The 20,770-nt window shown below is 46.4% G+C and overlaps 1 long non-coding RNA gene and 1 pseudogene across 1 annotated transcript; one reads left to right on the plus strand and one right to left on the minus strand.

Annotated features, from left to right (window-relative positions):
* LOC142260531 (uncharacterized) overlaps nt 1-20,770 on the minus strand; it is a 413,103-nt pseudogene that overhangs the window by 372,581 nt on the left and 19,752 nt on the right.
* Nucleotides 6,044-14,127, plus strand: LOC142257552 (uncharacterized). The gene is made up of 3 exons (XR_012727641.1): nt 6,044-6,131; nt 9,783-9,947; nt 13,720-14,127. It is a non-coding gene; the product is annotated as an uncharacterized LOC142257552 (long non-coding RNA).

Genomic DNA, 20,770 nt, shown 5'->3' on the forward strand with positions numbered 1-20,770 from the left:
TACAACTCTGCTACATACAGACAAACACATACAACTCTGCTACATACAGACAAACACACACAACTCTGCTACAAACAGACAAACACACACAACTCTGCTACAAACAGACAAACACACACAACTCTGCTACAAACAGACAAACACACACAACTCTGCTACATACAGACAAACACACACAACTCTGCTACATACAGACAAACACACACACACAACTCTGCTACATACAGACAAACACATACAACTCTGCTACATACAGACAAACACATACAACTCTGCTACATACAGACAAACACACACAACTCTGCTACATACAGACAAACACACACAACTCTGCTACATACAGACAAACACATACAACTCTGCTACATACAGACAAACACATACAACTCTGCTACATACAGACAAACACACACAACTCTGCTACATACAGACAAACACATACAACTCTGCTACATACAGACAAACACATACAACTCTGCTACATACAGACAAACACATACAACTCTTCTACATACAGACAAATACACACAACTCTGCTGCTCTGTGGGGCCTGCCCGCGGCTCGGCGGGTACAGCACCCGCGGCATCGGCGGGGGGGGGATTGGCAGGGTATACATCTGGGGGGTTAGAAGCAGCTCACCGGGGCCCATAATGGGGAGGCGGGGAGGGCATTTACCCGATTAGGTCACGGTGGAGAGGGGGCCCACACAGCGCCGGACAGAAGCTCGCCTCCTTCATCTGTGGGACTGAGAAGGCGGTAGCTCCGCCCACAGATGAAATTCAAAACAGGATGTCTGCGCGCCTTAAAGTGACGGCGCCGCAGATTGCTGCCGAGGACTGTGGTCCCCGGAACTCGGCCGGGGGCAGCAGAACTATAAAGGCGAGTGGGCCCCGGCCAAGGGACAGGAGAACTGACGAGGCCGAGTGGGCCCCCCCGGCTCTCCAGGGCCCCGGCATTTGCCCATAGACAGGTAGGAGCCCTGTCTGCGAGCCAGATACGGCCATCAAAAGAGCCATATCTGGCTCGCGAGCCATAGGTTCCCGACCCCTGCTGTATGATATATACCGTATTTTTCGCTTTATAAGACGCACCTGATTATAAGACGCACCCCCAAATTTGGTGAAGGAAAAGAGAATTTTTTTTTTTAATGTTAAATGGGGTCCATCTTATAATGCCAGTGTCCCTCTAACAAATCATATAGGGTATATGTCCCTCATAGCCCCCCATCCTAAAATTAGCCCCCTTAATCTGGATATCGCCCCCTTATATTGAATATAGCCCCCTTGTGATGGCACACGTTCCCCTGTGCTGCCTATGGTCCCCTATGGATTGCACACGTTCCCGTGTTAGATAACGCCCCCATGCTGCTGCCCATGGCCCCTATAGATCGCACAAGTCCCCCTGTGTTAGATATCGCCCCCATAGTGCTGCCCATGGCTCCTATATAGATCGCACAAGTCCCCCTGTGTTATATATCGCCCCCATAGTGCTGCCCATGGTCCCTATAGATCGCACAAGTCCCCCTGTGTTAGATATCGCCCCCATAGTGCTGCCCATGGCCCCTATATAGATCGCACAAGTCCCCCTGTGTTAGATATCGCCCCCATGGTGCTGCCCATGGCCCCTATATAGATCGCACAAGTCCCCCTGTGTCAGATATCGCCCCCATAGTGCTGCCCATGGCCCCTATAGATCGCACAAGTCCCCCTGTGTTAGATATCGCCCCCAGGCTGCTGCCCATTGTAAAATAAAACCCTCTTTCCTTATCTCCTCCAGCGCTGAGCTCCCTCCTGTCTGGCTCCGTGCTTCTGTTCCTCCACTTCCTGGTTCTCAGTGCGGTCATGTGATCGGCACAGCAGACTGAGATCTCTGCCTGCCTGATCACAGTGGAAGCAGGGACACGGGGAGAAACGCTGCAGGGGTAAGTAAAGCTTTTTTATTTTAGAATGAGCAGCAGCATGGGGGCCAGATCTAACACAGGGGTGGGCATGTGCGATCACACTGGGACGCAGGCTCATATAATATGCACCGCTGCCCCAGCCCCTCACTGCGTGCGATTCCAGCACCATTGGAGATGGACAGCGGCTGTGCATATTATATGAGCGGGTGCAGGAGATCAAAGGCTGCAGCCCGCAGCGTTCCCCTGTGCTCCAGAGCTGCTGCCCCCACCTCCCCTGGACGCTGCAGTGTACATATATATATACACACACACACACACACCCGTATATCCGGCGTATAAGACGACCCCCCACTGTAGCCATTATTTTAAGGGGGTAAAAAGTCATCTTATACGCCAGTATATACGGTATAAACTAAGCCTGTTCGCCGATGACCTACTACTAACAATCACAAACCCCCATATCTCTCTCCCCAATCTATTCTCACTACTACGCCAATGTGAAACAATCTTGGGCCTGAAAGTAAATGTAGAGAAGACTGAGGCGCTCTTCATCAACAAACCAAAATTGACGCAAACTAATATACTCTCCAATTTTAAATTTCAAAAACAAGACCACTTCATCTCCTACCTAGGGGTGAAACTCACTGATCACAGATCCTCTTTATTTAAATGGAATCTATCCCCCCTCATACAACAAATGCAACAAGACTTCAACAAATGGTCCCAACCGACCATCTCTTTCCTGGGAAGAACACATGCAGTAAAGATGAACACCCTCCCCCGCTTCTTGTACCTATTCAGAGCCCTCCCCATTTTGCTGCCACAAAGTGTATTTAAAAAAATCCACAGAGAAGTCTCTATGTTTATATGGAATAACAAAAGAGCCAGAATAGCCCAGCACACCTTATTTCGCCATAGAACTTGGTGCGGTATCTCCCTACCCAATTTCGCCCTATATTATAAAGCCGCAATGCTAGCGCAGATCTCTGCTATTTAAATGGGTGTGGGGAGACCCAGATGGGCGGGACTTGAGGACTCCTTGCTAGCACCATATACTCTGACCAGTCTGATGTGGATAACCGGCCCACCACCCACTAAAATGACGGAGCTGACACCCTTTTCATATGCCACAATGCGGGTATGGAGAGCCACCAGATTTCAATATAAACTACAGTCAAATCCCTCCCCTCTATTGATCCTATTCAACAATCCAATGTTTACACCTGGGGTGGACTCAAGAGACTTTCATTGGTGGAAACAACGCTAAATAATCAAAATACACCAGCTAGCTCCCCTATACACCCTACTCTCCCAATCCGAATTTATAGAGAAATATGAACCGCCAAGGGGGGAACACTTTAGAATCCAACAAGTCTTTCACTTTGTGGCCTCCATTATGGGTGAACGAAGAACTTTGCACCCAACCATATTTGAAAGAGGGTGTATTTACAACCCGGGGGGGGGAAGGGTACGATATCCCGCCTTTACAACGCACTGAATAAACCCCCCTTAGATCTAAAACTTAAGGTGATGGACCAATGGGAGGAAGACCTGGGTTTCTCAATGACCGTGGATCGATGGAACCAATGCTATACGAACCTCACAAGAGGAAGCCATCAAATCTCCTTGTCAGAAACCTCTATTAGGCTCTTCCACAGGACTATTATGTCCCGACACTCTTGAAGGCGATCTATCCTGGAACCTCGGACAGCTGCTTTAGAGGGTGTGGACAAATAGGTGATATGGCGCATATTTGGTGAAACTGCCGGACGGTTGCGGATCTGTGGAAATCCGTAGGAGATGTCATTAAATCCTTTAGCACTGGACACAACATCACCTCACCGGAAGTATTGCTCTTTACCGCAAAACCCGCCGGAACCACTAATAGTAGCCATAAGCTGATTACTTTTATCACCCTTGCCACCAAAATAAATATAGCCAGCCAATGGAAGTTGCCCACCCTCTAGAGCAACATGGTCATGCAAAAGGTCCATAATATCATGCTCTACGAGAAAATAGAGGCTATTAGGAATGATACAGTAGTTGCGTTCCACAAGGTGTGGGCACATGGCTACACTCCCAACTTACGAGTGACACGATCCACACTATCTCTATGTCAATGTAGTATGTGGGATAATGGGATTGTCCGGTAAGCTACACCTAAGCTATTTTCCTTATTGCCACTACACAGCATCTGGCTTTGACAGGGGTAATATCTAAATGTCTCATTTCTCCCCCCCCCCATTCTCTTTCTCTCTTTTCTCTTTCTTTTTCTTGTTCTTGTTTGATATTTTTACCTCGGTTCCATAATTCTCCTAATTAGGTCGGAGTTCCCCGACAGTTCTGTTATATTAAAAAAGACTGTTCGATTCTAAATCACAGTATGGCACATATTCCTTTGATTTAATCCTAGTTACTCGTCAAACCATTAGCCTATAACTCTCTTCATTCTCAACCAGTAGGCAAGTTATTTATTGTACATGACTATGAGGAGAAACTATTATAATGCCGATCGTCTTAAGCTGTGACACGATAAATTATACCTATGCCACTGTAACGTTATGTTTTGTATGTTATTGCCTTGAACTTTCCAATAAAAGAAGGTTGACACTAAAGAATATGTGGATAGTAAAGATATTAGAAACTTTGCTGTATTAAAAACAAGATTACATTTTGGTCCTCTATAAGAAGAATTAAAGCTAAGTTAAAGCCCCTATCGTGATAGTTGAGCAGCAACTAAACCCAATTTTTTTCATGTTTATGATAAGTTATGGAAGGCACGGGCCTGTATCGAGGTTGTCGTGCTGGTGTGATACCTGTTTTAGGTGAATCTGTGCTGGGTAGAAGAGTGGTCTGCGACCTGTACCCCCTGAAGACATCATCATTGGTTTTACAACTGTTTATACTGTATGTATAATGGTAGTAGGATGTTTAGGCTCCCCGTGTGTGTGTGTCTATGAGCGCAGTGCTAGCAGCCATCATTAGATGTCGACTTACCATACCTGGGTTCCCTAGTTGGAAAGGTAAGCTTAGGCTTCCAGCGCTGAAAGAGTTAACCAGAGAAGCCAGTCCACAGTGAAGGGCATATAGTATGGAGCATTTAATGGGTTTGAAATAGTAACAGCAGTGTGTAGAGTAAGCCAAGGCAGAATTAGGCTAAGTTCACACTTCCGTTGTTTTCAATCCGTCAGGTCTGTCAGCAACGGATCAGTTGTTTTTTAGATGTCAACTGATGCAACTGATGTGTTTTTCACAGGATTCCTTTCACAGGAATCCTGTGAAAAAACGGATCCGTTGCGTCCGTTACATCCGCTGTGCGTCCGTTTTTTGACGGATCAGTCATGATCCGTTTGTATTTGGGACAGCCCAGTGGGCGTGCCAAACATGCTGGGCATGCTCAGTAGAGCATGACGGAATCCAGCGCTGTATTCTGTCGTAAGACAGATTACGACGGAATCCAGCACCATAGACATACATTGCAAGTGTGACGGATGGCGACGGATTCCTGCGCGGTGCGTTGTTTTCGGCGTCCTGAAAAACGTTACATTCTGCGTTGCTCCCCGCCCAGCGGTCAGTCAAAAAACGCTGGACCGCGACGCAGCGGACGCAACGCAGGGTCATCAGTCGCAATCCGCCACTAATGCAAGTCTATGGGACACAAGGGAATCCGCTAAACGGATTCCGTTGTTTACCATAGCAGCGGATTTCGACTGATACATTTTAGCGGAAATGTGAACTTAGCCTTAACTGACAGGAGGAAGCAAAGATGACCGGGACCGGATTGTAGCTTACTCTACAAAAGCACTAGAGAGCGCCCCCTCCCATCAAGCCGGCGTGTGTGAACACTGCGGACAGTAGCAAATGACACTAGTGAACAGACTTTAGGAGTAATCTCGAAGAAGTAGCAGCATACCCGTGCAGGTACGTCGAATCATAGAGATACACATTGACACGTGTGTTAGATACCTAGAGGGCAGGGATGGACCAACCACCTCCACCCTCATTGTAGCCTGTATGAACTTGTCTGCAGCCGAAAACAGAAGAACTGGTTTGTACTAAGGAATAATTCCTTGTTTGAAACCTGTTACAAGCGAAAGGAAACGTGTTACAAGTAAAATATCTGCAGGTTTTAACCGTTGTAGACTCTTCTTTATTCTTTAATAACCCTGAACGCGGAACAACACAGTGTGAACTAGACGAGAAGCTGGAGGAGACGTACTGTTACAACCAGGTGAGATCTCAACTCCCCCCTCTGTGTCTGTAGGGTGCCAGGGTGAAAACACAGCCTCTCGCCCATAATTGCCGCCCCTGGCACCCTTACACGTGTCGGGTACTTAGATGTCAGAAACAGAGAGGTTGCACATGTCACACATCCATCGCATTGAGACGGATTTCTTATACCTTTCCAAAATGTTCAGTGTTATCTGTCAGGCCTGAATCCCGTGTCAGGAAAATGGAGCGGAGCAACAAAATTGTTATCATCTTTACAAATAAGTAATGGAAAGCAATCTCCTCTTTCATGTCTAGTCGTGAACGAGTGTAACCTGCGTCATTGGTAATGTCATTGGTTACCATTGGTAAGGAGTGACACTCCTAGAGTGGTAGAGCCAATGAATTGTGTAGAAAAAAAAATTACCCCAGGGGACATACATATATCATGAGCATCAAGACACGGTGGAGAAAGAGGAGGAATAGGATCTGAGGAAAAAAACATATAGAAATGAAGGAAAACGATCCAGCTGGGTGACCAGGTGATTTATTCAGTGCAATACAGACATGGCATAGTCGTGGTTAACGCGTTTCTGGCTTAACGCCCTTAATCATATTTATGGTTATGATTAAGGGCGTTAAGCCGGAAACGCGTTAACCACGACTATGTCATGTCTGAACTGCACTGAATAAATCACCTGGTCACCCAGCTGGATCGTTTTCCTTCATTTCTCATTGCTGCGGCCGTGGCAGGGCCGGATCCGAGTCTGAGGTGCGGTGAGGTCAAACGTGGGTGAGCTGGATTCCTTTTCAAAAAAACATATACCCTAGTTTGGATTGGAAGGGATGCACGTTAATACAACTTACAAAACGTTACATTTTCGGTCACTTAGGCGTCATCTAGTGGTGATAAAGTGTGGGGGAATCCAGCCCTTGTTCAATTGTATAAGGCTAGGGCCCCACTTTGCATTTTTACCTCCGTTTTAGGTGGTTTTTGCGTGCGTTTTGAGAAGCACCTTTTTCATGCCAAAATGCATGCGTTTCCATTTTCCATTGAAAACAATTGAAAAAGCAGATTTCTCGACCCCACTTAGCGTTTAGAACGCATCTTAAAATTTGCATATCTTGTGGCAAAAACCATGCGGTCAAAGAAGCAACATGTCAATTGTTTTTGCCATTTTAGGTCTGTTTTGCTAACATTGGAGTCAATGAGAAATGGCAAAATGCACCCAAAATCCAAAACTTGTGTTTTACCTGCTTTTTACCTGCTTTTCAAGTGCGTTTTGGAGTCCAAAAACGCATGCTTTTCTGTCTGAAAATTAATGGATTTTAATGTTCCTTTACACACACATAAAAGCTGAAAATTTATATGCTGAAAATGTATAAAATTTAGATATTTTCTCCTAAAAATGTGTCTAACCGCTATAATTTCATTAAAATGAATGAATTTTAACAAAATTTTAATAAACGCTTAGGCCTAAGCCACACGGCGAGAAAATCGGTGCGAGTGGAGTGCGATAAAACATCGCATTCCCCTCGGACCAATTCTAGCCTGTGTGTCAGCACACATGAGCGATTATTTTCTCAGCCCTAATCGGACCGAGAAAACAATCGCAGCATGCTGCGATTGTAATCCGAGACTCTTTCTCTCGCACCCATTCAAGTGAATGGGGCGAGAGAAAAATCGCACTGCACTCGCGGTACACCGGTGTACCGTGCGTGCAGAGCGAGAATGTCTATAGCCGGCTACACAGGCGAGAGGGAGAGAAATCCCTCCCTCCCCTCCTGAGTGCCGGCCCGCCCCCCGCAGCTGAGGTCTGCTCGCACGAACGGACCTCAGTTGCAAGGACACAAGCATGAGACTCGGCTCTGCTGTACTGCCAGCACGAGCCGAGTCTCATGCAAGGGGATCGCAGTAGTGCCCGTGTGGCCCCGGCCTTATTAACACCTTTTTTTCTCTTTTTTTCATTTATTTTGACTGTTTCAACTTTATTTGACTGTGTTTTCTTCTTCAAAACGCACCCATCAAAACGCAGGTGAAAAAGCAGGTATTTAGGGCTGAAAACGTATGTAAAACGCGGTAAATACGAATGCATTTTCGGCGCTAAATTTCATGAAAAAGGCAACTTTTGTCAAATCAATTAATTTCACCATTTGCGTTTTGACATCCGTTTTGGAGAACGCAAAGTGGGGCCCTAGCCTAAGTCACTAAAGTAGCGCAAGTAGGAGGAAAAATATGCAAAGCACTGCGTACCATATGTAAAATCCTGGCAGTGGTTTTCTCAGTGGGTTCGTTCAGTGTTAAACAGCCACATGCAGTCATTCAGCATGTAGCAAAGCGCTGTGCGCCTTCTGAATCTTTGCCAAGTCCATACGGCTAGAGGAGAACAGCTGATGATTTACCCGCGGTGCTTATGCCATAGTGCAGAAAGTCCATCAGAAGAAAGAGAAGAATGTCAGCACTCTGTGGTGTAACTTGATTTTTAATAGCGCTTCATGCAGACAGGTGAGATAGACACAGGGATGCAGAGGGAGGAGAGCACGAGGACGACGGTACCGTTTCGCACCTCTAAGGGTGCTTTCATGGGTCCATACCATACCGTGAAAGCACCCTTAGGAGGTGCGAAACGGTACCGTCGTCCTCGTGCTCTCCTCCCTCTGCATCCCTGTGTCTGTCCTGTCTGCATGAAACGCTATTAAAAATCAAGTTACACCACAGAGTGCTGCCATTCCTCTTTTTCAGTCAGCCTGTCTGCATTTTCCTGTGACAGGCGGCTATGGCTATCTGCTATGATGGCCCCGACGCCACTAAAAACGGGCTCAGACAGGATGCTAGCGGCAGGGCGGGATAGCACTACCAAGGTGTACAAGTAGAGTTTGTGGCACCCTGTACAGCTTGGACACCCAATAGTTCTATGGCGCTGAGGAATCACAGGGGACACTGGTACCGTCACCAATCTAACACCTACATCATCTTCGTCAACTTCCCCCTGCTTGTCAGAGTACCCATCACAACAGTCTCTTGGTGCTGGGACGGTTGAAGGAAAAGTTACAAGGTTCTGTACTTTGTGCTCCTGCCTGTGTTGCCTCTGACTGTTGCCCTTGCTCGGTAATCTTTGGCTGGCCAAATAAACAGGAACTCTGCCGCCAGCGTTGTCTGAGGGGAAGTTTTTGAGCAACTGGTTAACAATTGGCCTTCTGGTATTGTTAGCCCTTTTTAATACCGGAAAGAGAGATGGACATTTCTCCTTGTGTTGTGGGTCAAGAAAGGTGCAGAACCAGTATTTGGTGGTGGCCAAAATGTGTATCATGCGCTTTTAACCTGACCTGATGGCAACTGTGTCTCATCATCATCCAACTCTGGAGACAGTAATTGCAGTTCAGCTTCTTCTGACCGTTGCTGTTGAAATATTTGTGAATCATAGCACACGACCTCCTCATGTCTCTCTCAAAACGTGAATGGTGAGAGGTCATAGACAGCCATGAGTGGAAAGGTAAAGGGCTCCTCAGAGTGACTTGTCCCCTGGGACTCGTCATGGTGGGAGGAAGGAGGATCACGATATTATGTGGTCCAGCCTCTTGGCTAGTGAGAATGGACCATGTGGAAGACAATGTGGTGCCGGTAAACTGTCATCCAGCCCCCAACCTTCTTGCACTGTTCTTGCTTCAACAGTGGTGTACCGTTCCCCCATAACACGAAATAGGAGCTTAGAACAAGATGATGTTTGGGTGCTCCTCCAGAAGTAAGCAGTTTGCAGCCATAAACACCAACATCAGCACCACGTCCATTTCCTCATCCCTTAACGTATGACTTGAGCATGCTTAATTAGGTACGCAGGTAAGTGTACTCTTATTATAGAATAGAATGTATTGGAATTATCCCTTTAAGGGACTGTTTGATTGATCTTGCAGCAGATAGCAGCAATGTTAGAATTCTCCCATTAAAATAATGGTTTTTTGGGACTGAACCAGGTGATCAAATGTAGTTCCAGAGCGATCTGTCGCTTTAATTCCCATTCGTAGTCCTTGGTTCTTGATTCTTCACTAGGAGTAAAAAGAAATTGTCACGTAGTGGTAACCCGAGATAAAATGGAGGAAGTCTGCTCCTCCTTATAAGAAAAAATATTATGAGACATGTCGTGAGACAATTTGTGAAAGAGAAAAAAATGGAAAAATGTTTGGAATTTTTTTTAGGTTTAATACGGTATAAACAGCAGCATCGGGTCTGTCCTTACCGTTATTTTATTATATCTTATATTATATACCTTATGCATATTTGGCTTATTGTCATGCCCCTTTACCGTATTTTTCGTATTATAAGACGCACTTTCCCCCCCAAATATTGGGTGAAAGTCGAGGGTGCGTCTTATAGTCTGAATGTGGCTGCGGGGAATGAGGGTGCTAAGGTGGAGCGGGTCATCTATGGCATGAGCAGGCTGTAGCAGCGCCTGCCGTGACCACGTGGGCCCGCTCATTTCATATGCACTCCCATCCTCCCGCCCATCATCCCTCAGCGCTGAAGCCGGCGGTGACAGGTGGGCGGGATGATGGGCGGGGGGTGCGCGCATAGTAAACAGCCTGCCCGCATGATCACCCTGGCAACTACAGCCTGGAGTGATCATGTGCGGCTGTATTCACTGCCCCTCGCGCATCATCAGAGCGGGGGGCAGTGAATAAGTACAGTATACTCACCGGCCACTTCCCTGCAGGATCGCGAGGTCCTCCTGTCTGCCGGCCAGCTGATCTGTGTAGAAGCGGTGAGCACAGCGATGACGTCATCCCTATGCGCACCGTTAATATTCACACAGGTCAGCTGACAGGCAGACAGGAGGAGATTGCAATGCTGCAGACAACGGTGACGGGTCCACACTCCAGCGGCGCTGCTGCCAGCACTGACAGGAGGAGGAGCAATGCTGCATGGAGCGAGGAAAGGTGAGTATAAACTTTTTTTTTTTCGTGTGCCACATGTAGCGGGTCATATAGCAGGATGAGGGTATATACCAGGATGGATGAGGGTATATAGCAGGATGGATGGGGGTATATAGCAGGATGGATGGGAGTATATAGCAGGATGGATGAGAGTTTATAGCAGGATGGATGGGAGTATATAGCAGGATGGATGGGGTATATAGCAGGATGGATGGGGTATATAGCAGGATGGATGGGAGTATATAGCAGGATGGATGGGAGTATATAGTAGGATGGGGTTATATAGCAGGATGGATGGGGGTATATAGCAGGATGGGGGTATATAGCAGGATGGATAGGGGTATATAGCAGGATGGGGGCATATTTCAGGATGGAAATATATAGCAGGATGGGGGTATATAGCATGATGAGGGCATATACCAGGATGGGGGTATATAGCAGGATGGCGGTATATAGCAGGATGGCAGTATATAGCAGGATAAGGGCATATACCAGAATGGCGCTATGTAGCAGGATCGGGGCTATACCATGATGGCGGTATATAGCAGGATGGGGGCTATACCAGGATGAGGGACATATATACAAGGATGGGGACCGTATACAAGGCAGGAGGATCATTATCAGGATGGGGTACCTTAATAGAGAATTTGGGGACATTACCCCCATAACAGTGTCAGCAGCAGATCCTCACCCCATAAGTGTGTCATGACCACATTTTTTGCTTAAAATTTAATTTTCCTATTTTCCTCCTCTAAAACCAGGGTGCGTCTTATAGTCCGGTGCGTCTTATAGTCCGAAAAATACAGTATATATTTCTCTCTTTTATAAGAATCACGGATATCCTCTTACATATATGATTATTTATTCAATCCTATGTAATTTATGGATATTATTTTGCTCAGACCGATGTTTGCTTTATTCTATATAATTCTGTATGTCATTTGTATATTTCGAGCTTTATATACCCTTAAAATTTTTGATATCTTCCTTCTAAAAAGTATACATACAGTGCCTACAAGTAGTATTCAACCCCCTGCAGATTTAGCAGGTTTACACATTCGGAATTAACTTGGCATTGTGACATTTGGACTGTAGATCAGCCTGGAAGTGTGAAATGCAGCAAAAAAGAATGTTATTTCTTTTTTTATTTTTTTTTAAAATTGTGAAAAGTTTATTCAGAGGGTCATTTATTATTCAACCCCTCAAACCACAAGAATTCTGTTTGGTTCCCCTAAAGTATTAAGAAGTATTTCAGGCACAAAGAACAATGAGCTTCACATGTTTGGATTAATTATCTCTTTTTCCAGCCTTTTCTGACTAATTAAGACCCTCCCCAAACTTGTGAACAGCACTCATACTTGGTCAACATGGGAAAGATAAAGGAGCATTCCAAGGCCATCAGAGACAAGATCGTGGAGGGTCACAAGGCTGGCAAGGGGTACAAAACCCTTTCCAAGGAGTTGGGCCTACCTGTCTCCACTGTTGGGAGCATCATCCAGAAGTGGAAGGCTTATGGAACTTCTGTTAGCCTTCCACGGCCTGGACAGCCTTTGAAAGTTTCCAGCCGTGCCGAGGCCAGGCTTGTCCGAAGAGTCAAGGCTAACCCAAGGACAACAAGGAATGAGCTCCTTGAAGATCTCATGGCAGTGGGGACATTGGTGTCAGTCAATACCATAAGTAACGTACTCCACCGCAATGGTCTCCGTTCCAGACGAGCCCGTAAGGTACCTTTACTTTCAAAGCGTCATGTCAAGGCTCGTCTACAGTTTGCTCATGATCACTTGGAGGACTCTGAGACAGACTGGTTCAAGGTTCTCTGGTATGATGAGACCAAGATCGAGATCTTTGGTGCCAACCACACACGTGACGTTTGGAGACTGGATGGCACTGCATACGACCCCAAAAATACCATCCCTACAGTCAAGCATGGTGGTGGCAGCATCATGCTGTGGGGCTGTTTCTCAGCCAAGGGGCCTGGCCATCTGGTCCGCATCCATTGGAAGATGGATAGCACGGCCTACCTGGAGATTTTGGCTAAGAACCTCCGCTCCTCCATCAAGGATCTTAAGATGGGTCGTCATTTCATCTTCCAACAAGACAATGACCCAAAGCACACAGCCAAGAAAACCAAGGCCTGGTTCAAGAGGGAAAAAATCAAGGTGTTGCAGTGGCCTAGTCAGTCTCCTGACCTTAACCCAATTGAAAACTTGTGGAAGGAGCTCAAGATTAAAGTCCAGATGAGACACCCAAAGAACCTAGATAACTTGGAGAAGATCTGCATGGAGGAGTGGGCCAAGATAACTCCAGAGACCTGTGCCGGCCTGATCAGGTCTTATAAAAGACGATTATTAGCTGTAATTGCAAACAAGGGTTATTCCACAAAATATTAAACCTAGGGGTTGAATAATAATTGACCCACATTTTTATGTTGAAAATTTATCAAAATTTAACTGAGCAACATAACATGTTGGTTTGTAAGATTTATGCATCTGTTCATAAATCATGCTCTTGTTTGAAGTTTGCAGGCTCTAACTTATTTGCATCTTATCAAACCTGCTAAATCTGCAGGGGGTTGAATACTACTTGTAGGCACTGTACCTATTTACCACATATCAATTAGAATACGTACTAGGGTATATACACATATATATATTATAACCATCCAATGATTTGTTTTGCAGACACATTGAATACCAGTATCCTCTTATCTGGACATCTGGTCGTTTTTTTTGCTGCACTGAGCACGACTCTCTGCGCATGCGCGCACTTCCGGTTTTGTCACGCGGCGTGCGTTTCATAGTATCTTGCGTTCCACAGCACTGAACAGGATAGACTCTGCCCGTCCCCCTCTCATAGTTAAACCGGCGTACAGATGCCAGTTCACACACACTCCCTTTGACCGTCGCTGCACAGGTAATGTCAGACCGCTTGCGCCCTTTGTTTTTCCTATGCCTATACTCGTAGTCACTTATATTTCCCCTTTTATCAGCAGTAAGCCACTTTGCATTACCTTTTGATCCAGTTTTTCTGTATTGGAAACAGTAGATCTACCCAGTATTTGGTGGGTTAGTTCCATTTTACTTCAATTAGTACCTTGTATACATGCATTAAAAGACCTTCTAATCCAGTTTTTCTCCTCTTTTTTTCTTTTGACCAGGACTAGTCCTGAATCTCGTTAGATATCCCTAATGAATCAAAACATATTGGGTCCTATTTTTACATTTGTGGCATTGGATTGCTACTATCGGTCAATTATTTGATTCTCTACCAGATTGTGGTTTTCTAATAATTATCTCTATGTAGGTATGCTATTCCCAAGTTTTACTGTTGATTACTTATTCGCTGATAGATTCACCAATCCTCTTTATACTGTCCCACGTGCTGTAGTCACTTCTTTAAGGGTAAGTTCAAGTTTTTGCTCAGAAAACTGCATGACTTTGCTTCCCCAGCAAAGTCTATGAGTTTTCATTTTTGCTGTCCGCACACAGCGGGGTTTTTTCGCTGCGTTTTTGTGGTGCCCACAAAAACGCAGCATGTCAATTATTTTTGCGTTTTTCACTGCGCATTCCACCCATTGAGTTCAATGAGATGTTCAAAAACGCAATAAAAAAACGCAAATTGCAAATATAGCTGCGTTTTAATGACTAAAAACGCAGCTATAAATGCAAGGGGTGGGTAGTAAAGTGACATGTACAGGAAGAGGATTCCTTCTGTTAGTAAACACAGAAGCGTGAATCCTCCCGGTACCGCCACCGCTGCGTCCACCTCCCGTCCGGCGCCATGTCCGCTCCCGTACTGCACCATGTCCGCTCCTGTGTGGCGCCATGTCTGGACGGGAGGTGGAAGCAGCTGAAAATCAAAAGTGAACAGTAGAAAAAAAAAATGTCATACTCACCTGTCCTGGCACATGTCCGTTCCCAGCTCCTCTTCCCGGTACCACCACCCCTGCTTCAGCTGTGCGCAGACTCCCATGCACGTTCGATGGATGCAGGACCTGCCGCTGATCAGCTGATACGGTCACCTGAGCTAAAGAGTGCAGCCTAGACTGTACCGCGAGCGCCAAGTGACTGATTCCCCGGCGACTGCAGTTCAGTTCATGACAGCTGCAGACAGGCTGGGCTGATCTCCGGAGTTCAGGTGAGAGCACCGGAGATCACCCCAGCCTGTCTGCAGCTGTTATGAACTGAAACGCAAGTGCCGGGGAATCAATCACTCGGCGCTCGCGGTACAGTCTCAGCCACACTCCGGAGCTCAGGTGAGAGCTCCGGAGTGCAATGCAGGTACCTGAATCCAGGCCTGGCATTACTGGAGTTTCCTCTGGTAGCCAGCCTGACGCTGCACAGAACTGTGTAGTTGTTTTTTTTTTTTCACTGATGCATCAGCTGATTGTATAAACAGCTTTTATACAATCAGCTGATGTGTGATGTGATTCACATCCTTTAACCCGACACATCATCTGATCACTTTGCCTTCCAGCAAACCGATCAGATGATATTGGATCCGGATTGGACGGCGCAGGACCCTTGACCCAGGATTACTGCAGAGGGGGTTCTTTATTTCAATAAAGATGGAGTCACTAATTGTGTTGTGTTTTATTTCTAATAAAAAAAAATTTCTGTGTGTTGTGTTTTTTTTTATCTTTACTAGAAAGTCATGGTGGCCATGTCTAATATTGGCGTGACACCATGAATTTCGGGCTTAGGGCATGAGGGCAGCTGGAAGAGTTGGATACAGCGCCAGAAGATGGTGCTTCTATAAAAGCGCCATTTTCTGGGATGGCTGTGGGCTGCAATTCGCAGTGGGGGTGCCCAGAAAGCTTGGGCACTCTGCACTGCGGATTCCAATCCCCAGCTGTCTAGTTGTACCTGGCTGGACTCAAAAATTGGGCGAAGCTCACGTCATTTTTTTTTTCAATTATTTCATGAAATTCATGAAATAATTAAAAAAAAAGGGCTTCCCAATATTTTTGGTTCCCAGCCGGGTACAAATTAGCAGCTGGAGGTTGGGGGCAGCCCGTAGCTGCCTGCTGTACATGGCTAGCATACAAAAATATGGCGAAGCCCACGTCATTTTTTTGGGGGGCAAAAAACTCCTGCATACAGTTCTGGATGTAGGATACTGAGCCTTGTAGTTCTGCAGCTGCTGTCTGCTCTCCTGCATACACTATTGGATGGAGTATGCTGAGCCTTGTAGTTCTGCAGCTGCTATCTGCTCTCCTGCATACACTAGTGGATGGAGTATGGTGAGCCTTGTACTTCTGCTCCCCCTGCCTCTCCTTCCAGCATACAGTACTGGATGGAGCATGCTGAGCCTTGTAGTTTTACAGCTGTCTGCTCTCCTGCATACACTAGTGGAGAATGAAAAACATATTGAAGAAGGAAATGACATCAGACCTTTTTTATTTATTCAACAATCTTTAATGGCATTGTTCACTGATAAAAAAACGCATAAAAACGCAGTGAGCAAAAATGCAGCAAAAAACACACCAAAACGCAGTAAAACACATGCGTTTTTTGCCGTGGGTGAGTTTGTGCGTTTTTGTCGCAAAAAACGCACAAAAACGCAGAGTCAAAAAAACGCAGTGTGTGAACTTAGCCTAATAGTCTTTAATATATCTCAATATATAACGTGACTCAGTTTCTGTTTGTACGGAACCACACGTGAGAGTACATCTGAGCCGTACCGTATCCCAAAAGCCCGCCGAGAAGTGATCTCTAAAGAGGTGAAGAGGATGCTGAGCCTCGGCGTGATTGAGGAATCAAGAAGCGGCTGGTCTAGTCCTATCGTCATTGTGCCAAAGCCGGATGGAGAATGGCGATTTTGCAATGACTACCGCAAGTTAAACGAAGTATCGGAATTCGACGCTTATCCTATGCCTCGAGTCGATGAGCTCATCGAACGACTTGGGCCGGCCAGGTATATTACCACCCTTGACCTGACAAAAGGGTACTGGCAAATACCCCTGTCCCACGCGACCAAGGAGAAGACAGCCTTCTCCACACCTGACGGATGTTTCCAATACATCAGAATGCCGTTTGGATTACAGGGAGCCCCAGCCACTTTCCAGAGGGCCATGGACCGGATCCTGGCTGCTCATCAGAAGTACACCGCAGCGTATCTGGACGATATTGTAATCTTTACCCCGGATTGGGGGAGTCATCTACAGAGGGTCCAGGCGGTACTGGATGCCTTGAGGAAGGCGGGGTTTACCATAAACCCAAAGAAGTGTGCAATAGGGAAGGAGGAGGCCAGGTACCTGGGCTATGTTGTCGGTCGGGGCCTAATCAAGCCACAAGTGACTAAAGTTGAGGCGATCCAGAATTGGCCACGACCACTCTTTAAAAAGCAGGTGAGGGCATTTCTAGGACTTGTCGGTTACTACCGCCGGTTCTTTCCGGATTTCGCTGTGAAGGCCACTCCGCTGACTGATCTCCTTAGGGCCATAAAACCATCAGTGGCTAACTGGACCTCTGAGGCAGAGGTGGCGTTCCAGGCCTTGAAGTCGGCCCTGATGCCAGCATCCAGTCCTGGTGGCACCTGACTTTACGAAAGAGTTTGTGCTTCAGACTGATGCCTCGGAGGTCGGGTTGGGAGCTGTGCTGTCGCAGGTCATAAATGGAGAGGAGCATCCAGTTCTTTACCTTAGTAGGAAGCTCTCTGCCTGTGAGAAAAACTATACCATCGTGGAAAAGGAATGCCTGGCCATTAGGTGGGCGGTGGACTCTTTGAAATACTATCTGCTAGGTCGTAAATTCAGGCTAGTGTCTGACCATGCGCCTTTGACCTGGTTGAGGAGTAGGCAGGGGAAGAATGCCAGGGTGACCCGATGGTTTCTCGCCCTTCAGGATTTTTCCTTTCATGTAGAGCATAGGCCTGGGAAGGTACATGGGAATGCGGATGCCCTGTCGCGGCTCCCCTGTCTAGTGGTTGATGGTGCCCATGCCCCCGGCTTTGGGCAGAGGGGGGGAATATGTGATATGATCACTGGTGATGTGTACGAGGGGAGATATGTGTTGCCGCGACTACGGTAGTCGGTGATGTGAACCTGGGTGTAGTGCTCCAGCATGTTAGGTGCTGAGAGGGTTCATTTGTATTCTTTGGGGCGGGTTTATTGTGAACAGCTAAAGAGATGGGTGGGACAGCTGTTCACCATATCTCCACCTCGGGGCGTGGTCTCAGAGGCAAAAGCCAGGCCTCTGGACACACCCAGGGTCTTTTGTTTGACCTTTGTATTTTTGGGCTGTGCAAGTGTAAGGAGTGCTCTCCTTAGGTTTATGGACTGTGCATGCTGTGAATAAACCTGGTAAACAGAGACCCAGTGAGGTGTCACTGCTTCATCCCCTACGGCCGAGTGAGTGGCTTTACCACAGTATGTATATATATATATATATATATATATATATATGTATGTGTGCGCGCGTGTGCGTGTGTGTCCGCTAAAGGAATCCGCACCGTCGCATTTACAATCACGACATTTTGCACAGACACCCAATGTGCCTCAGGGATTGTCGTAGACTATGTTTTGACAGGAAAGTTTAACCCTGCGGTTTACAGTTACTCTCCAAGAAACATGCCTCCATTAAACTAAATGGAGGTGGGAGCTACAGGCTATTAAAAGCAACTGTCAGTGGTTGCTATAGGAACAAAATAAACTGTTAGTATAAGAACCTTATGTGTGAGGTAATAAGATGTCGGTGGTGAAACAGACGGGGGAAACAGACAGACAAGAGACAAATGGAGAAAGAGAGACAGACACACACATGGAGACAGACACAGAGATGGAGACAGATAGACTGATACAAATACAGACAGAGAGCTAGAAACAGACAGACAAGGAAAGAGACAGACAGCGACACACAGAGACTGGGAAAGAGACAGAGAGACAGTTACTATCCCGGGCAACGCCCGGGTACTACAGCTAGTTATTACATACAGATAATTATAGGCCGGGTGTATTCAGTCCTGTCTATTAACTGGTGATGTGCGGGGCTGGAGCTCCTCCATCATCACCTCCTTGTACCGCTCCTTGTGTCCTTCTAGATACTCCCACTCCTCCATGGAGAAATAGACCGTGACGTCCTGACACCTTATAGGAACCTGACAACACAATGATACCGTCATCACCCAGAATCCTCCAGTGCTGTCCTGTATAATGTCCCAGCATTCCCAGCAGTGTCACCTCTCCAGTCAGCAGCTCAAGCATCTTGTTGGTGAGTTCTAGGATCTTCTGGTCATTGATGTCCTCATGTATCCGGGGGTGAGGTGGTTCCCGTGATTGGGCTCAGGGTTCCCCCCCGTCCTTCACACACAGGGGCCTGACAGCGATCACTAAAGGTCTTCACTACTGTGTAATCCTGAGTGTGGAGACATTAATAATATCACTACAGACATTTCCAGAGTCCATCACCTCCCCCGTCATATCCTCTGTTATCCCCATAGATAATGATGTAATGTGATGACATCAGAGCCTCTCACCTCCCCGGTCATATCCTCTGTTATCCCCATAGATAATGATGTAATGTGATGACATCAGAACCTCTCACCTCCCCGGTCATATCCTCTGTTATCCCCATAGATAATGATGTAATGTGATGACATCAGAACCTCTCACCTCTCCAGTCATATCCTCTGTTATTCCCATAGATAATGATATAATGTGATGACATCAGAACCTCTCACCTCCCCGGTCATATCCTCTGTTATCCCCATAGATAATGATGTAATGTGGTGACATCAGAGCCTCTCACGTCCCCGGTCATATCCTCTGTTATTCCCATAGATAATGATGTAATGCGATGACATCTGAGCCTCTCACCTCCCCGGTCATATCCTCTGTTATTCCCATAGATAATAATGTAATGTGATTACATCAGAACCTCTCACCTCCCCGGTCATATCCTCTGTTATCCCCATAGATAATGATGTAATGTGGTGACGTCACAGCCTCTCACCTCCCCGGTCATATCCTCTGTTATTCCCATAGATAATGATGAAATGTGATGACATCAGAACCTCTCACCTCCCCGGTCATATCCTCTGTTATCCCCATAGATAATGATGTAATGTGGTGACATCACAGCCTCTCACCTCCCCGGTCATATCCTCTGTTATTCCCATAGATAATGATGTAATGTGATGACATCAGAGCCTCTCACCTCCCCGGTCATATCCTCTGTTATCCCCATAGATAATGATGTAATGTGATGACATCAGAGCCTCTCACCTCCCCGGTCATATCCTCTGTTATCCCCATAGATAATGATGTAATGTGATGACATCAGAGCCTCTCACCTCCCCGGTCATATCCTCTGTTATTACCATAGATAATGATGTAATGTGATGACATCTGAGCCTCTCACCTCCCCGGTCATATCCTCTGTTATTCCCATAGATAATGATGTAATGTGATGACATCAGAGCCTCTCACCTCCCCAGTCATATCCTCTGTTATTCCCATAGATAATGATGTAATGTGATGACATCAGAACCTCTCACCTCCCCGGTCATATCCTCTGTTATTCCCATAGATAATGGTGTAATGTGATGACATCAGAACCTCTCACCTCCCGGTCATATCCTCTGTTATTCCCATAGATAATGATGTAATGTGATGACATCAGAGCCTCTCACCTCCCCAGTCATATCCTCTGTTATTCCCATAGATAATGATGTAATGTGATGACATCAGAACCTCTCACCTCCCCGGTCATATCCTCTGTTATTCCCATAGAT

The sequence above is a fragment of the Anomaloglossus baeobatrachus genome, chromosome 1 (assembly GCF_048569485.1).
Source record: "Anomaloglossus baeobatrachus isolate aAnoBae1 chromosome 1, aAnoBae1.hap1, whole genome shotgun sequence".
Taxonomy (NCBI): domain Eukaryota; kingdom Metazoa; phylum Chordata; class Amphibia; order Anura; family Aromobatidae; genus Anomaloglossus; species Anomaloglossus baeobatrachus.